A 16489-nucleotide genomic window follows, 5' to 3' on the forward strand; every position below is an offset into this window, starting at 1 on the left:
ACTTGAAGCTTTCAAAATAGACTATACTTATTTTTAAGATTGTGTTATTTTGTAGGACTAAATACATTATCTACTGTTATCTACTTTAATAGGACCATGTTTTAGCCTTATCCATTTCAGGATAATTGTGGAGATGTTCCTTTATTTCCATGGTCATTGGTTTGGTCCATCATACAAATGTACCTCATGGCCGGGGGCCATCAAACTACTGGGGAGGGTCTGCTATGGGCTACCATGTCCCTCCACCTATTACTGAAGGACTCTTTATCCCTGGATGGATCATAGCCTGCTGGGTCCCATTTTTTATTGGCAAGGAAAGATTGAGATACTGATTGGAGAGAAATTACCTTGGGTTTAGGTTGATTCTATTTTTGCTTAGCATCTCTACCTTCTAAAATGTGCTCATGCTCGAGGCACCTCAAATACATTTTGTCAATTCTAAATTCATATACAAAGATACTTCTCTCTGAGCCAGCTCCAATGAAAATGTAGTGACACCTGGTACTAATCTTGTGAATCAAAAGTCAGAGTGTACTTTTTTTTTTTTTACCTTCTTGACACTTTGCTTTTAATTCACACTGGATCCTTTCTGTTCAGTTAGTAATTTCATTTTAAGTATAGAAATCAAGTTTAATTAAAGCTTTCTTGCCATTTAAAATAATAATTTGTTTATTTAGCATTCTTAATTACCTTGAGTAAATTGCCTATAGAGGCTCACCTAATTCATTTGTTTGTTCAAATTATTACTGTCATTTGCATATTTTGAAAGACACCACTTTAATGAAACACTGGGGTGAAGTCAGGGCAGATGATACTTTCTGTGGCAAATGCTAAGGCAATGGTCTTTCTGCTCTAGTCTGTTTGTTCAGCTGGAAGGTTTGTATCATCCTCCTGAGTTTTCACAAAAGATCAAGGTTTTAAAAAGCTTCAGTATTGGAAAATCATTAATGATGAAATGTCTGGGGTTGGGGGTGGCGATATAATAAATGTGAGCAGCATTCAAGTCCAGCCAGGAACTGCCACTTATGCATCCCCCTTTAGCTTCCTATAATGAATGCAAGGATGCCTCTCCTTAACCCCAAGGTATGTTCTTGCAGACTTGAGAGTATATATAATATCTCTAATGCATTCGAGGAACTTAAGATAATTTGTTGAAAGGGTTTCTGTTGACGGTGAAAAAAATGTGATGTTGAGTAAAGGCAACAATTTTATTCTGAGATTATTATAACCATTTATCAGCGTTAATAAACAACCACCTATAGAAGAGGAGCTTTGAAAACTTCTACTGATAAATAGATAAGGATGATTTTTTATTTGCTTATCAATTACATTAAGTTTTAATTAAGTATGAGCCTTCGCTTATAACCTTTGGAATGCTATTTTGGCTATTCTTTGGGAGCTTTACTTTTTTTTAGCATGGAGGAATGAGAGATTTCTTCATAGTTCTGGACAAGTTTGCAGGATAATCTGATTGAATCAGTTTCTGATTTATAGATTTTAAGTAAATCCCAAGCCTCCTAAACTTTAGAAAGTGATTCATAGTTCCCACTGTTAAAAAAAACAACAACAAAACAATTTGATAGAGTATAATACAACACATTGCATCAATTTAAGTATCTCCAGGTTTCCTATTGCCTGTAACCAAAATGTGGAAAACATTCTAACAAGAGCCCTTCATTAGTGTTAGTTATATACTAAAAGCATCTCTGAATGATGTGGCCAGAAGGCATATCTCAAATAGGAAACATTCTCTCTTTTGTACTAATGGATTATTTGTAGAGAAAGCGCATATGCATCTTATGGAACACTAGTAATGAAAGTAAATGAATAACAGAGCCAGTTTTTGATGTTTGCACTCCAATTCAAAGGTCTATGATAAAGGCAGGAAGATTGCTCTTTCTGAGCCTGGTTGAGCCTGCGTCCTTCTTTTCTCTCTTTGTTCATGAAGGCACAGCCTCTGGTCTGGCACTAATAAGACATGCACTTTTAGACCCACCCTCTGTTGTAACAAAAAGGATGCTATCCTGATGCTCAAGAGTCCTGCTGTGGTGACTTAGTAACCCTATGACCTTGGGCAAGTTACTTCCCTGGACTTGTTTCCTCACACAGCAAGTGGATGTCTGTAGATGAATTAGACATTTTTTTAAGGTCATTCTAATTAAAATTCTGTGTTTTCAGTGGTAATGGATTATCTCTGATCCATATTCCTACCCAGGTCTCCTTGCATCCAGGTATGGGAGGTGGGGAAGCCAATTCCTGGAATCCAGGTGGAGTGAGAAGGTATGAATTAGAATGAAGCGAGGTTGGCTCATAGGGGCCTCAAGCCCACTGCCTTATCATGCTCTCAGTTCTGATGAGCCCACCTGTACCCACATACTGACCCTTTGACCTCACCTGGGTTTGTAACTCTCCTCATTCCTCATATGGGGCAGAGGGAGATGGGGATCCTGGGAAGGATCTTAGAGATACAAATATCTGGAATATGCTCTTGATGTCTAAAATAAAACTCTACCTCTGTTTAAAGAACACAAAAGAAGAATTCTTTTCCTCTTGTTTGATGTAGAAAACAAAAGGACTCTAAACATTGTGACTTGTAAATGTTGGTGTGTTTTTTGCATTAGTAAAGGATTTTATTGTATTTTTTAAGTTGCTAAGTAAAAATATCAATAATACTATTAAAAATCTGAACCATATACAAAAGATATGAGGTAAAAAAAAAAAAAGAAAGTCCTTTCTACTTCCACTATGGAGGGCTATTCACTATTAACACTTCTATTTGGATATTTCCCGGACATTCTCCTATGCACATATTAATGCATTTAACATATATGCCTATCTTTTTGCCTTAAAAATGGAATTATACTGTAAATACAATTATGCCAACTACTTTTTTTGTACTTAAATGTCTTTCATAGATATTCTGCTGCGAGAATACTTATAGATCACAAGGTATGTGTTCATTAAAAACAGTTGGACTTGTTTGTATAATTATGTAGACATAATAAATCACATATGAAAGCAGTAACTCTGTAGGCAGTGTCAAACTATAACATACTTCATCTTTCTGTTTCAGGGATGTTAGTGAGACTTAGCCATTCCCTAGGCAGTGTGGTGTTACTTGCCCTGAACTTCTTCATAACCTGGTTCGCAGAATGAAGATAACCTTAAAGTAGCTCTCTATTAGCTATTCTGATAAATAAATATATACTCAGTGTCAATAAGCTAATATGTAACACTTCCAGATTTTATATTTAGATATATGCATTTTTAAATTTTGCTTAATGGTTATGCAGTGCTCATCATGTGTCAGGCACAATTCTAAACACATTTCAAATTTAAACTCATTTGATTCTTATAACAACTGTATGAAATAGGTACCATTATCCCATTTTAGTTTCTTTGTGATTTTTCTATCTAAACAATTATGTTATCTGCAGAAAATGGGAGTCTTATTTCTTTCTCTCTAACCCTTATGCCTGTTATTGGTCTTTCCTGCTTTGTTGTACTGGTTAGGACCTCCAGCACCAGGTGAATAGAATTGGTGAGAGTAGACATCCTTTTCTTCTTACTGGTCTTGGAGAAAAGCATTCAATATATCACCATTAAATAAGATTATAACAGCAGATTGAGGAAATCACCCTTCCCATTTTTTAATTTTCTGAGAGTTTTGATCATGAATTGGTATTGAATTTTGCTTTTCTGAGCATATTGAAATTCTATATGGTTTTTCTCTTTTATTCTGGTAATACGTCTATTATAATAATCGATTTTTAAATGTTAAAACTGAGTTACATTCCTAAGATAAACCCTCCTTGGTCATGAAGTAAAACAGGATGATTATCTTAAAAAAATTTTATTTATTTGACACAGAGAGAGAGAGCACAAACAGGGGGAGTGGCAGGGAGAGGGAGCCTGAAGGAGGACTTGATCCCAGGACCCTAGGATCATGACCTGAGATGAAGGCAAATGCTTAACTGACTGAGCCACCCAGGCGCCCCAGAATGATTATCTTTGTATATTATGAGATTTTATTTGGTAATATTTGTTAAGGAATTTTTCTATCTATATTCACAGATACTGAGCTGTAATTTCCTTTTCTCATAGTGTCCTTTGTCAGATTTGGTGTCAGAATTATGCTGGCCTCATAAAATGGGTTGAGGAAGCTTCCATCATGCTCCATTTTTTGAAAAAAAGTTTGCATAAGATTAATATTATATTTTCCTTAAATGTTTGAAATGATTTGTCTTGGAGTTTTTTTATGGGGAGGATTTTGATAATGCATTCAGTTATTTTAAGAGACATTGAGCTATTAAAACTTATAAATAATAGTGAAAGGGAATAGAAGGGAAGGGAGAAAAAATGGGTAGGAAATATCAGAAAGGGAGACAGAACATAAAGACTCCTAACTCTGGGAAATTAACCAGGGGTGGTGGAAGGAGAGGAGGGCAGGGGGTCGGGGTGAATGGGTGACGGGCACTGAGGGAGGCACTTGACGGGATGAGCACTGGGTGTTATTCTGTATGTTGGCAAATTGAACACCAATAAAAAATAAATTTATTATTAAAAAATATTGTTGACAACAATAACAATAAAGTCTTAGTTCTATAATGAAAAAAATAAAATAAAATAAAACTTATAATTTTATCTTGTGTTGATTTTTGTAAATTCTGTTTTTCAAGAAATTTGTCCATTGTGACACCTGGGTGGCTCAGTGGTTGAGCATCCACCTTTGGCTCAGGCCGTGATCCCAGGGTCCTGGGAGTGAGTCCCACATCAGGCTCCCTGCAAGAGGAGCCTGCTTCTCCCTCTGCCTATGCCTCTGCCTCTCTCTCTCTCTGTCTCTCATGAAATAAATAAAATCTTTTAAAAAAATGTTTTTCCATTTTATCTAAGTTTCCAGGTTTGTTGACACAAAGTTGTTTATTAGAGTTATTTATTATCCCCTTCAGTATATTCAGATTTCTAAAGATTTCTTTTTCGTTCTTGATACTGGTAATTTTTATTCATTCATTTTAATTTTTCTTGATCAGTCTATCTAGGAATTTGTGAAATTTGTTGATCTTGTAAAGAACGAACTTTTGGTTTTCTTTTTTTCCCTCTATTGTTTCTGTTTTCTTTTTCATTGATCTATGCTCTTTTTAAAAAGGTTTTATTTATTTATTCATGAGAGACACACAGAGAGAGGCAGAAACATAGGCAGAGGGAGAAGCAGGCTCCCTCTGGGGAGCCTGATGCAGGACTTGATCCTGGGACCCCAGGATCATGACCTGAGCCAAAGGCAGCTGCTCAACCACTGAGCCAGCCAGGTGTCCCAAAGCTATGCTCTTTTTAAAGAATCATTATTTCCTTCCATTTCCTTCGGATTTAATTTGCTCTTTTGTCTATCTTCTCAGGTAGAAGGAAGCTTGAGTCACTGCTTTTATACCTTTATCCTTTTCTACTATAAACATTTATATCTATAAATTTCCCTCTAATTACTTGACTATGGCACACAAATTTTGATATATTGCATTTTCATTACTCTTTACTTTGAAGTTCTTTCCCTGTGATTTCTCCTTTGGTTCACAAGTTTTTTAGAAGTGTGTTCTCAATTTCCAAGTATTTGGGGTTTTCTAGTTATTAATTGTTACTATTTTTAGTTTAATTGAATTATGGTCAGAAAACATATTTCATAAAATTTCAGTCATTTGTAACTTATTGAGACTGTTTGTAGCACACTAAATTGTCTGTATTGGTGAATGTACCATGTACACTTGAAAAGATTGTGTTTTCTGCAGTTGTTGGGTACAGTGTTCTATAAATGTCAATTAGGTTAGTATGGTTGATAGTGATATTCAGGTCTTCAATGTTCTCACTGGTTATTTTTGTTTTATTTTGTTTTGTTCTATTGGTTACTGAGCAAACAGTCTTAAAAATCTCCAGCTATGATTTTGGATTTTCTATTCAGTAATTCTGTCAATTTTGTTTCAAAATATTGTATTATTAGATGCATATCCATTTATTATTTTTTACTTCTTTCAGGTAAATTGCCCTTTTATCATTATTAAGTGTCTCTCTTTACGTCTAGTAATACTCTTTGCCTTAAAATCTAGTTCATATGATATTCATATGGTCATTCCAGCTTTCTTATGCTTTCTCTTTTTCCATGCTTTTATTTTCATACTATTTGTTCCATTTATTTAAGGGATATAGAGAACACAAAGATGAGTTTTAATTTTTTATGCATTCTGGCAATTTCCATTTTTAATTGGAATGTTTAGTCTGTTTACATTTAATATAATTATTTATAAAATTGGATTTAATTTACCAGCTTGCTCTTTCTTTCCCCTTCATCCCATCTACTGCTTTGTTCCTCTCTCTTCCTTTCCTGCCTTATTTTGGATTAATTGAATATTTTTTAGAACTCTGCATTAGTTTGGTCCTTCAGGAAGCAGGTGCCAAGATGAAGTTATAAGTGCAAGATAAAGAGGAGAGAGAGCAGGCATCTGACATCTGTGAAAGGAGGGAGCAAGAAAAGAGGAAAGGTTTTTTAAAAAGCCTCCCAACTGCACTATGATTTTGGGAAAGTCTCTGCAAGCCTGATGGAAGATTTTAGTCAAAGATTGCTGATAGTTGAGTGTTGCAATGGGCAAAATCAGCCAAGTGCACATATCCCTGTTGTGTTTACTCATTGGCTAATTGTGAAGAATATAGCTTTGATTCACTCACAGTGGATCCCAAAGGTGCTGCCTTTGGATGTTGTCAGCTAGCCAACTGCACTCCTCACAGCTGATTGGCAAGTTTCTTCTAGAAGGGAGATCCAAGTGAGGCACCTTCATGGCTGCCATAAATTCTGTTTTCATTTTTCTATTGGCTTTTTAATTGGCTCTCTTTGCATTAGTTTTTAGTGGTTGCTGTAGAGATTACCATACATATTTTTAGCTTTTCACATTCTATTTAGAGGTTATATTGTACAGCTTCGTGTCAAGCATTGGAACATTGCAATAGCATAGTTTCATTTACCAGCCTGTCCATCCTTTGCACTGCTGTTGTCATGTATTTATGTTACATCTATCTATTTAAGTTATAAGCTCTACAATATAGTGTTGTAATTAAAAAATAATAATTGTATTTTAAAGAATTTCAAAGGAGTGTGTGTGTTTCATACTTACATGTTTACCATTTACCATTTTCAGTGATCTTCGTTCCTTTCTGTAGATACAAATAACCATTTGTGGAATTTATTTTTGTCCCATAGAATTTTCTTCAACCTTTCAAGTAGTGTAGATCTGCTGGCAATTAACTCTTTTGGGTTTTGTTTCTCTGAAAATGTCTTCATTTAGCATTCATTGCCTAAGAATATGTTTGCCAGATATAGAATTCTAGCTTGACCGTTATTGCTTCTTTTGGCATTATAAAGATGTCATTCTTCTGTGGCCTAGCCTACATTACTTTTGATGAAAAATTAGTATAGTTTTATCCTGTATATAATATGCCACTTTCCCCTGGTTGCTTTTAAGATTTTCTCTTTGTCTTTGAATTTTAGTTGTCTGAATATGTGCCCTGGCATGGATTTATATTTTCTTTTGTTTTTATTTATCCTGTTTGGGGTTTGCAGAGATTTAAAATTTTTTTAATTTATATCTCTGTTTTTACTAAATTTTGGCAAATTTGGATTATTATTTTTTCAATTTTTTTTCTTGCTCATTCTCTCTTCATTTATCGGTCTATGATTTCAATTACACATGTGTTAGATATACTATTATATCCCACTGGATCCTGAGGCTTTGTTCATTCTTAAAGTTCTTTTCTCTCTTATGCAAATTGGATCATTTATATTGTTCTATCTAAAAGTTCACCAATAACTTTTTATTATTATTTTCTAATCTACCATTACATCCAGTGAATTTTCTTTTTAGATTTTTTGTTTAGCTTTAGAATTTCCAATTGTCTCTTTTTTTAATAATTTCTCCTTCTCTGCTGAAATTGCTTTTATATCCTTTAGCATAGTTATAATAATTGCTTTAAAAATCTGTGTCTGCTGAATCCAGTATCTGCATCATGTCAAAGTCGGTCTCTATGGATTATCTTTTCTTTTGAGGATCAGTTTTCCCGTTTCTTTGCATATCTAGTAATTTTGGAATGTACTTTGGACATTGTGAGTGGCATGTTATAGAGATTCCAAATTGATTTCTGTTTTAGTAGGCAGTTAATTTAACAGAAGTCAAATTCCAACTTTGTCTTCCCTGTGATGGACAGTAGTAGAAATCTGTTTAGTTCTTGTCATCTTAGCTGGACTGGTCGAAGTCTTCTCTATATATGTATAGTATTGGGAGCAGTCAGTGATTTGCTCAGATTATATGTACTGAATTTGAGGCTTCCTCTCTGTGGCTATCTTCTTTCTGGGGTTTCCTCCCAAAATTTATAGCTGTTGTCATTCTAATTTCTCAGCTAGTAAGACGGCAGAGATCTAGCCACCATGTGGAACTGACTGATTGGGTCTCCTCTTAGATAAGAAGCTATAAAACATGACTAATTTATCAAGAGCTGTTCTTCCAAGTGGTCCTCTCTGTCCATCCCCCACCACCACCCCGTTAGCTCTTGCCTGCTCTTGGCCACTCTCTAGGGTCTTCACTTAGCTATTGTTTTAAAATATTTTATCCAGAGTTCATGATTATTATCTGTGAGAAGGTTGGTCTAATATGAATCACTTTTATGACCAAAAGCAGAAGTCTTGGGACGCCTGGGTGGTTCAGTGATTGAGTGTCCAGCATTGGCTCAGGGTGTGATCCTGCTCCCAGGATCGAATCCCCCATTGGGCTCCCTGCGAGGAGCCTGCTTCTCCCTCTTCCTGTGTCTCTGCTTCTCTCTCTGTGTCTCTCATGAATAAATAAATAAAATCTTAGAAAGAGCAAAAGCAGAAGTCTGTTATCCCACTTTATGGATGAGTTTGAAAGACACATTACACTAAGTTAGAGTATCATACCCAAGGTTATACAGTTAGTAATTGATAGGACTGTGATTTGAATACAGGCAGTTTGGTTCCAGAGTCTTAGGACTTCTTGCAAGGGTAGACTTTAATGGTAGGGATTTTCAGGACAATGGCAGGAAGTATAGGAAATACTCTTGGACTTGTGGGGCCTTAATGATGTTAATTCCTCATGTACTAGGCCCTTCTCAAGATCTCATTACTCACTGGATACTTCTCATGTCTTTGAGTATTTACATTATTTTATGTACAAGTTTACATGTTATATTAAAGGATTATGTTGTTCTTGGTTGATTGCAAAGTAGATCTTTAGTTATGAGAAATCTCTTATTTTCAGAGTCTTGTGATATGCTCCTTGGGCCATCTTACTTAGAAACTGGTGAAGTTTATCATGTGATTCTTTTAGTGATTAAAATAAAGAGAATTTTTGGAGGAAAGTATATCAACAGTAATATAATGAATGTATGGAAATTATTTATTGAAGAAACTCAGGACCACAATTAGGAGGTAGTTGGCCTTTAAAAATGTAAATACTATATGTTGGCAAATCAAATTCCAATAAAAGAATATGCAAAAAAATATAAATCTAAGATTAATTTAGCTGATGCAAACCATAGACCTTGGAAGCATAACAGTAGGACCAAGCTTGAGTATAATTGTTTTAGAGTTTCTGCTCCTTCCTGATTGTTTGCCTTTTCCTCCTCTGGCCTAAGTCAGTTTCAGTTAGCATTCATGAAATGATTCATTTCATCTTACTTCCCTAACCCTTGATTTTATCTTCACTTTGCACTTTTGAGTCTGGCTTGCTTCGTGTTGATTTCACTGCAGTTTGTAAACTGATTTGTGGTGAAATCTTATTCATGAATGTTCCTTTCAAATGAAAGGAAAAGGCCTATGTATTTGCTTTTGAAATACTCTCCCATCCCACACCAGTGCTCGGATACCATACTCAAGCTGACTGGCCAGTAAAGAGCAGAGGTTCAATACTTGATTGATTGATGGTTCTGAGTCCCAGCCAGTCAGTTCTGGGAAGGTGGGCTTATCTTCTGAGTTTAATAAAACTGAGTCCTTGAAGGCCATGATAAAGATTTTGGCTTTTATCCTAAGAATAACCGGAAGCGATACACAGTTTTAAGGAGTGGAATGACAGGCCCAGATTTAAATTTTTAAAGTAATTACTCTGGATGTTTGTGGAGCAGTTCAGTATAACCAAGTTCTAGAGTGTAGAAATTAATATAAGTGATTAAAGTTTCACCCAGGGATATAATTTAGAGGAACTGGTACCCCAGATAGTCTTCAAGCAGAACTCCCAAGTTTATTTTTCTCAACCGCAATTTTGAAGAATGTTGAGTAGCAGAAAGTTAGAGATTGATTTTTTTTTTTTTTTTTGGACCAAGGGCCTGAAATGTATTTTGCATTTCTGAAAAGAGACATTTTATTTTTATAATGAAAAATTAAAGCAATGCAAATATCAAGGAATTAGGGAATTGAATATCAAATAGCTACTAAAAATGGCAAGTCTGTATTTTATGCTTATGTGGAAATGGGTGTTATAATTTATTAACTTTAAAAAGCGAAATTAAAGATGTAACATATGTGTTTATAATTATGAAAACAACCATGTTTTCTTGTAACAAAAACACAAAAATAAAGATGAAACGTGTTATACATTATCATCCACCAAATTCTGTTGCTTAACAGCTGTGAAAAAGTTATGCTGCTTAAAATGAGAAAACAAACCTAATATTATTTCAGGAAGCATTAAAATCTGGGCTAAAAGCGTTGAGATGCTAAGAGAGCAAAATTTTCGAAATTAAAAACTTTCATATGAAAATGTACTCTGACGTGTTTCTTCTTCCCAAACATTTGTGGAGATTGAGAAAATTCTAAATGTGTCTTAAAGCAAGGAATTGACAACTCCTGAATTAAATAGTCTTTGGCTCCTGCTTCAGCTGCTATTTATTGACAAGTTATAACAAGGTTAATGATGATTGTATGTAACTTGCTAAATTATAGCACTCATACTCCTCCTTAAAATTAACATTAAATGCTACATATGTAAAACAAACATGGGTGGAAAAAGAAAGAGATTTTTAGGGACAAAAAAGTCAGCAAAAGGTGCACTGTACCACAGGCAATAAAGTGGGGTATTAAGTTATTTTTTTTTGTAAACAGTGTCAATTCTGTATTCTGGGCTAAAAAAACTGGAAAATGACAGCTCTCCCTCATATTTCCTGAGGTCATTTGTACCATTTGAAAGATAAATCATAAATAGACCTTTGAACTAAGACAGTCTCCCTGGACCTATCCTTTTGCGACTGACTTCTAGTCTCAATGGGATATTGAAGGGGAGGCTCAATAGAATAAACAGTGGAATCCTTGTCCGGGAATGACTGCCTGGCAATTGTTTCATGGAAAACAGGGAGGGGTGGGGGACAACAACCCTGCTCTGTTCACTGGCTCTTTAATTTAGATTACCAATGATAAAGCCGGGGCTACGGCTAAAGAAAGGTAGGATGCATACGCAGAAACATTAGTGCTAATATGCAGCAGAAAGACAAGATAAATCAGCCCAGCTCTCATACATCACTGAGGGAGAAGCCGATTGCAACTTGACCATGTGCCTGAGTAGTCCCATCAGTGAGAAGAACAGAACATGGATTAAAAAAAACTAGAATGTACCCTTAGGGCTCCTGCCGTGCTGGACCTGGGAGAAGTGTCTGGTGTAAGTTTCAGCTTGTTTTATCCACGTATTTACCAGTGTGTTCCCACGCAGGGAGCTTGTTTCTCTTTCTGTGTATTCATGAAAGCTTCAAGCATGTTTATTTACAGTCGTAGACTTCATTTTGTACGGATGTAATATCAACCTAATAAAGTTCTTAACAGAAGGACAGTTTAGCCCAGTGTTTATCCAGGAGAAAGAGAAACGTGAAAAAGTGATGGTTATCCTTACTGTCCATAGGAAGGAAGCCTGTGGGTGAGTTTTGTTTTGTTTTGTTTTGTTTTTTGTTTTGTGGGGAGATGAAGGTTAGAGAGGTGGATTTTAAACTAAAAGCTCAGTTCTTTTGCCATTCACCTAAAAAAAAAAAAAAATGTATTGGTTACCCAGCATTTCGTTCCTCCTGTGGTCTTTTGTTTTGAAAAACTGTGTTTGAATATGTAAGCCAGACTGCTCGGAACGCATTATATTTTATGACTGGGATGTTTGTATTGTTTCATATCTGTTATTAGACAAAATAATCATAAAGGGTGTTTTCTATGGACCTTTTTATATTCCAAAATTAAATACAGATGGTAATTTCCAGCAGTTTTAAAAATTTGTCAATTATTTAATTTAGCATCACTTAAGCATCTGCACAGGGAGAAAGCTGAGATGGTACAGAAGCTGAATAAGCATTGATTGCTCGTCTGAATTGCATCTTTAAAGTTTTTGCCTCAAGTCTCTGATTTCACAGTTTATTTTTACCAAATTAGATTATCATATTTCATTATCAAGACTGCAAATGGGTGGAACTCTCTCCGATATCCTACATTTCCCGTTAAAACGGCGCATAAGGCGCCTGCTGATTGTTACTCTGAGGGAAAGTCTCAGGCCGGCTCCCCGGGAAGATGGCTTAAATAATGCATGGGTAAGAGTGAAGCAAGATGGGATTTATGGCCCAGACACCGAGTTCGGGCTTTTGTTCAGAGGAAAGACTACAGAAGTGTGAGCGTATAACATACACTCTGGGGCTCCAGGGGAAGGGCGTAGCTGAATGAAATTAGTGGCCACATGGTGCTGTCCACATGTTCCTCAAAACAAGCCTTCAGACTGTCCACTGAGCCTGAAGTGTGGTTTGAGGAGGGGAGGCCAGGGCAACTTGAAGTGTCCGTTGCGAACAGAATCCCCTGACTGAAAATTCCGTGGGATAGACACAGGAAGTGAGTGTTCTGTAGGGGGCAGGGTGGCCCCAGAGAGAATGGATGTGTGACTGAGGAAAAGCAGCATGACAGTCTTGTCAGGGAAGAATAAACCTGGACCAAACTGCAGCATTCTATATATTATGTCTTCCATCTTGTCCTAATTAGAGGAATATGTCTGCTGAATCCTAATCGCTTTAATTGTTGATAGAGCAGGCATGCGATTTGCTATAAATACACATGAGCATTCATTTCTGAAATAATGGCTGTTGCCAAATATATTAGACCGACAGGAGTGCTGGACTAGGGAAGGCTGTGCTGAATAGTTGAGTTTTGGAGGTAATGGACCAGTTGAGAATCATTGCACAGCTGGGCCAGCAGCTGCACCCAGTGCTCTGTCAAGTTTGGCCTCCAATTTCCTTGAACTTGTCCTTGTTTGCCAAAATGATGAACATAGCAAGAGCTTGTTTCAAATGAGCCGGCTGCGAGGAAAAAAGACCCTTTCCAAGGAGTCTTTGTCAAGGTATGTAGTCAACAGCAGTGGCCAAATGAGGTATTGATTAGGGAATGGGATGTTTGAATAGTCATAAAGATAAAAACCAAAGGCAAAGTGCTAGAAAGAAGTGAGCTGGCACAAGACCAGAGACATTAAAAGGCTGTGTTGGGTCATCACTGTCCTAACTAAAGGACATATGGAAAAATCCCATAATAATATCCAGCAATAATTATCTTGTAGTTAGGAAAAAATAAATCGGCCCATGGGTTGGAAGGCAGCCCAGTAATCTCAATGTCTTTTTTTTCCCTAACATTGTATTGTTCTGATATTCCTTGGGACCAGGTCAAGAGGAAGTGTTGTAGAGAGCGTTTTATAATAAGAAGCATCCAGTGACTAAACAATGCGATTAGTGGCAAGCCAAAATAAGAGTAACAAGGACTCTCCTTCTATGTCTTGGTCCTGGCTTGAGCAAATATTTATTTAGCACACACTGTATATCCAGCATGTTCTAGATACATACGCTAACCAAGTAGATTATAAACTCTTTGAGAGTAGACGAGTGGATTATACTTCTCTTGTATGAATCCCATTTCTTGAAAACGTTGCCTTGATATGGTAATAATTGCAAGTCTGACTCTTCCTTGACTTTGAAGAGATTAAATATCAAATCTTTGCTATGCAAATGCTTTATTTTCCTGTTTCAACAAAGATGGCTCTCTTCTCTTCAGATATGAGAGCTAGTGACTTGAGCACTTACAAGATAGGTGATTTGGGACAAAATGCTTAACCTCTGGGAGAGTGTTTCATCGTGTGTGAAATGAAGAAAGTAATACTCATCCTGCAGGGCTGTGCCTAGTGCAGAGGCAGTGCTTTCCTCCTTCACAAGCTACAAGCGTATGGACTGAATGCTTGCTGGGCATGGAGGTGGGCTTGGGGAGAGAATAGGAGTGAAGCAGGAAAGCTGGCGAGGATTCTGTAATAGAACCTTTGGTGAGAATATGACCCAAAGCAGGATGGTACGAGCAGAAACAGAGAAAAGGATGATGTGAAATATGTTTTAAAGGGAAAATTGACAGAATGTGGCAGCTGATTATATTAAAGTAGAGTGGAGAAGAATATTATAAAGAAGAAATAACCATGGTGCTGAGGGGAAGGATTATGGGTTTGTGACAATGACAAGGTCGGGGTATGTGTGTGTGCATGTGTGTGTGTGATGTTTGTTTGTTCTTCAAATCCCAAAAAGCTGAAACAATACAGTTCTTCAGGGACTTAGAAACCAAGAGAACATAAGAAGAGAGAAGAGGAAATTGGAGTGCCTAGTTAACTTATGTAAAGGGAAAGAAAAAAATCAATAATAAACCAATAATATAGGACTGTTGCTGACAATAGAGTGAGAATTCAAAGGAATTGCTTAAAATGGCAAATCTATGTTTGGAGTTTTTCCCAGACAAGACCCACAATCATCAAATAATAAGGCTCTTCTGCAATCTTGGAACTTATTTAAGTTTTCCTGAGTTAAAAAAAAAATGCCACCGAGAGGATACAAATAGTGTCAGGGTTGAGAAGAAAAAGAGCATGAGGAATGGAAATTCTCAAAATAGCTTGGTTCTAAAGAGGAGATGGAAGCCAAAAGATAGCTGGTTGACCTTTCAGAACTTAACCATTCATTATGACTTGTCAGAAAGTTGACAACTGTTATTCCTTAAATAATTTGTTGTGATTTTTCAGGAAACTCAAGCAGGAATCAAAACTATGCCAAAGCACTGACTGGCAAATAGGTGGTGGTCCAAACGTTCATTTGCAAATCCGTTATCAGAACAATGTTGTAAACATCTTTCGGTTACTTTTCAAAAGTCTGTGTGACTCATCCTATAGTAGAAGTCACGTACATTTGCAATGAAAAATTGATAGCAAAAAAGACTTTATGTTAATAATTAAAACACAAGCAATACCATAAGAATGGAAAATGTTTTGAATGCCAGTACTTGGAGAAGTGCAGCTTAATTATAAGATGGTATGGGATGTGGCTACTTTAAAATTTATGTCCACTTTCACTGGCTTTAAGACACTTTGATTTCTTTAATTTTAAAACGTAGGGATTTCCTTGTCCTCGTTTCATGAACTTTACCTTCAATAATACCTACCATGACCAGGATTGTTTTCACTCCTTGAAAAAGGAAAAGGAATGAGGAGGAGATAAAAAGGAGGAGAAGGAAAGCAGGATCTACCTAAGGTAGCTGGGACCAAAGTTAAAGAGGAGAAAGAGCCGGTTTGAAGAATGAGTGAGAAAGATATGGCATGAATGGCATGAAGGGAAGTTAAGGGAGTTCTCACATGGAAAAGAGGAGTGTGTGTGTGATGCGCTTGTTGCTCTTAAGGAGTGAAAAATAGGGGAGACCATTGAGCCTACTGGCTTGCTGGATCAGCCACCAGGGAGTGCTTAAGACTCAGGTTCTTTTTTGAGTAGGCGATGCCGCTCATGTGACTGGTACAACTGAGGAGAGGAACTTTGATCCCCTTAAACTTCCCCTTTTAACCCCCTCTTCTTGTCACTGCCTTCTCCATTCGTGTGGGTACCATGGCCTATCATGTCAACCACCCTCTTACCAATATTGTCAGTTTTCCCATTCATCCATTCAATAGAGAATATTGAGTGATTTCTGTTTGTCAGGCATTGTATTACTTAGAAATGAACAAAACACATCTGTGCCAGCCCTTGGTGCCTACCAGGTGAAGTGAATACCATCCCCTCATCAGTACAGTTGTGTGCTTTCTCCTGCCTACAACCAGACTGCTAAGCCCTGCTTAAGAAAAATCATACCACTGTCCAGATTGATGCTGTGACAAATTTATGACCTCCAATCTCAATTGGACCCCTCAGTATACCTCAGTGATCCTTATATGTTTTCCTAATACATTCCTGACATTCTTCCCAACACCTTTTTTGAAGATTTTTCAAGTTTTCTCCTGTTTTTTGACCAAACCACGTGAGGAGATAGCCTTGCATCTCAGCATGTAGGATTTCAGCTTCCTGCCACCAGATCAATTACCTGCATATCCCGAATGCAGCCAATTGCCTTGAGGATAGTTCAGCATGGTGAAAGTCAAAATCTGACACCAGGGCA

General features: G+C 36.7%; 1 protein-coding gene across 19 annotated transcripts in view; it reads left to right on the forward strand.

The window, feature by feature from the left end:
- RAPGEF4 (Rap guanine nucleotide exchange factor 4) overlaps window positions 1–16489 on the forward strand; it is a 284923-nt gene that overhangs the window by 99396 nt on the left and 169038 nt on the right. For 2 of the 19 annotated variants that reach the window (XM_025994021.2, XM_072751952.1), the window contains exon 1: window positions 11350–11693. The exons of 12 other annotated variants lie outside the window; for them this stretch is intronic. The gene's annotated coding sequence lies outside the window, so the exon portion shown is untranslated. Of the gene's footprint in view, window positions 1–11349; window positions 11694–13317; window positions 13392–16489 lie in introns of those variants that run through there. 5 more of the 19 variants (XM_072751943.1, XM_072751948.1, XM_072751958.1 and 2 more) reach the window with 5 other exon arrangements.

Source organism: Vulpes vulpes, chromosome 3, assembly GCF_048418805.1.
Source record: "Vulpes vulpes isolate BD-2025 chromosome 3, VulVul3, whole genome shotgun sequence".
Classification (NCBI taxonomy): Eukaryota; Metazoa; Chordata; class Mammalia; order Carnivora; family Canidae; genus Vulpes; species Vulpes vulpes.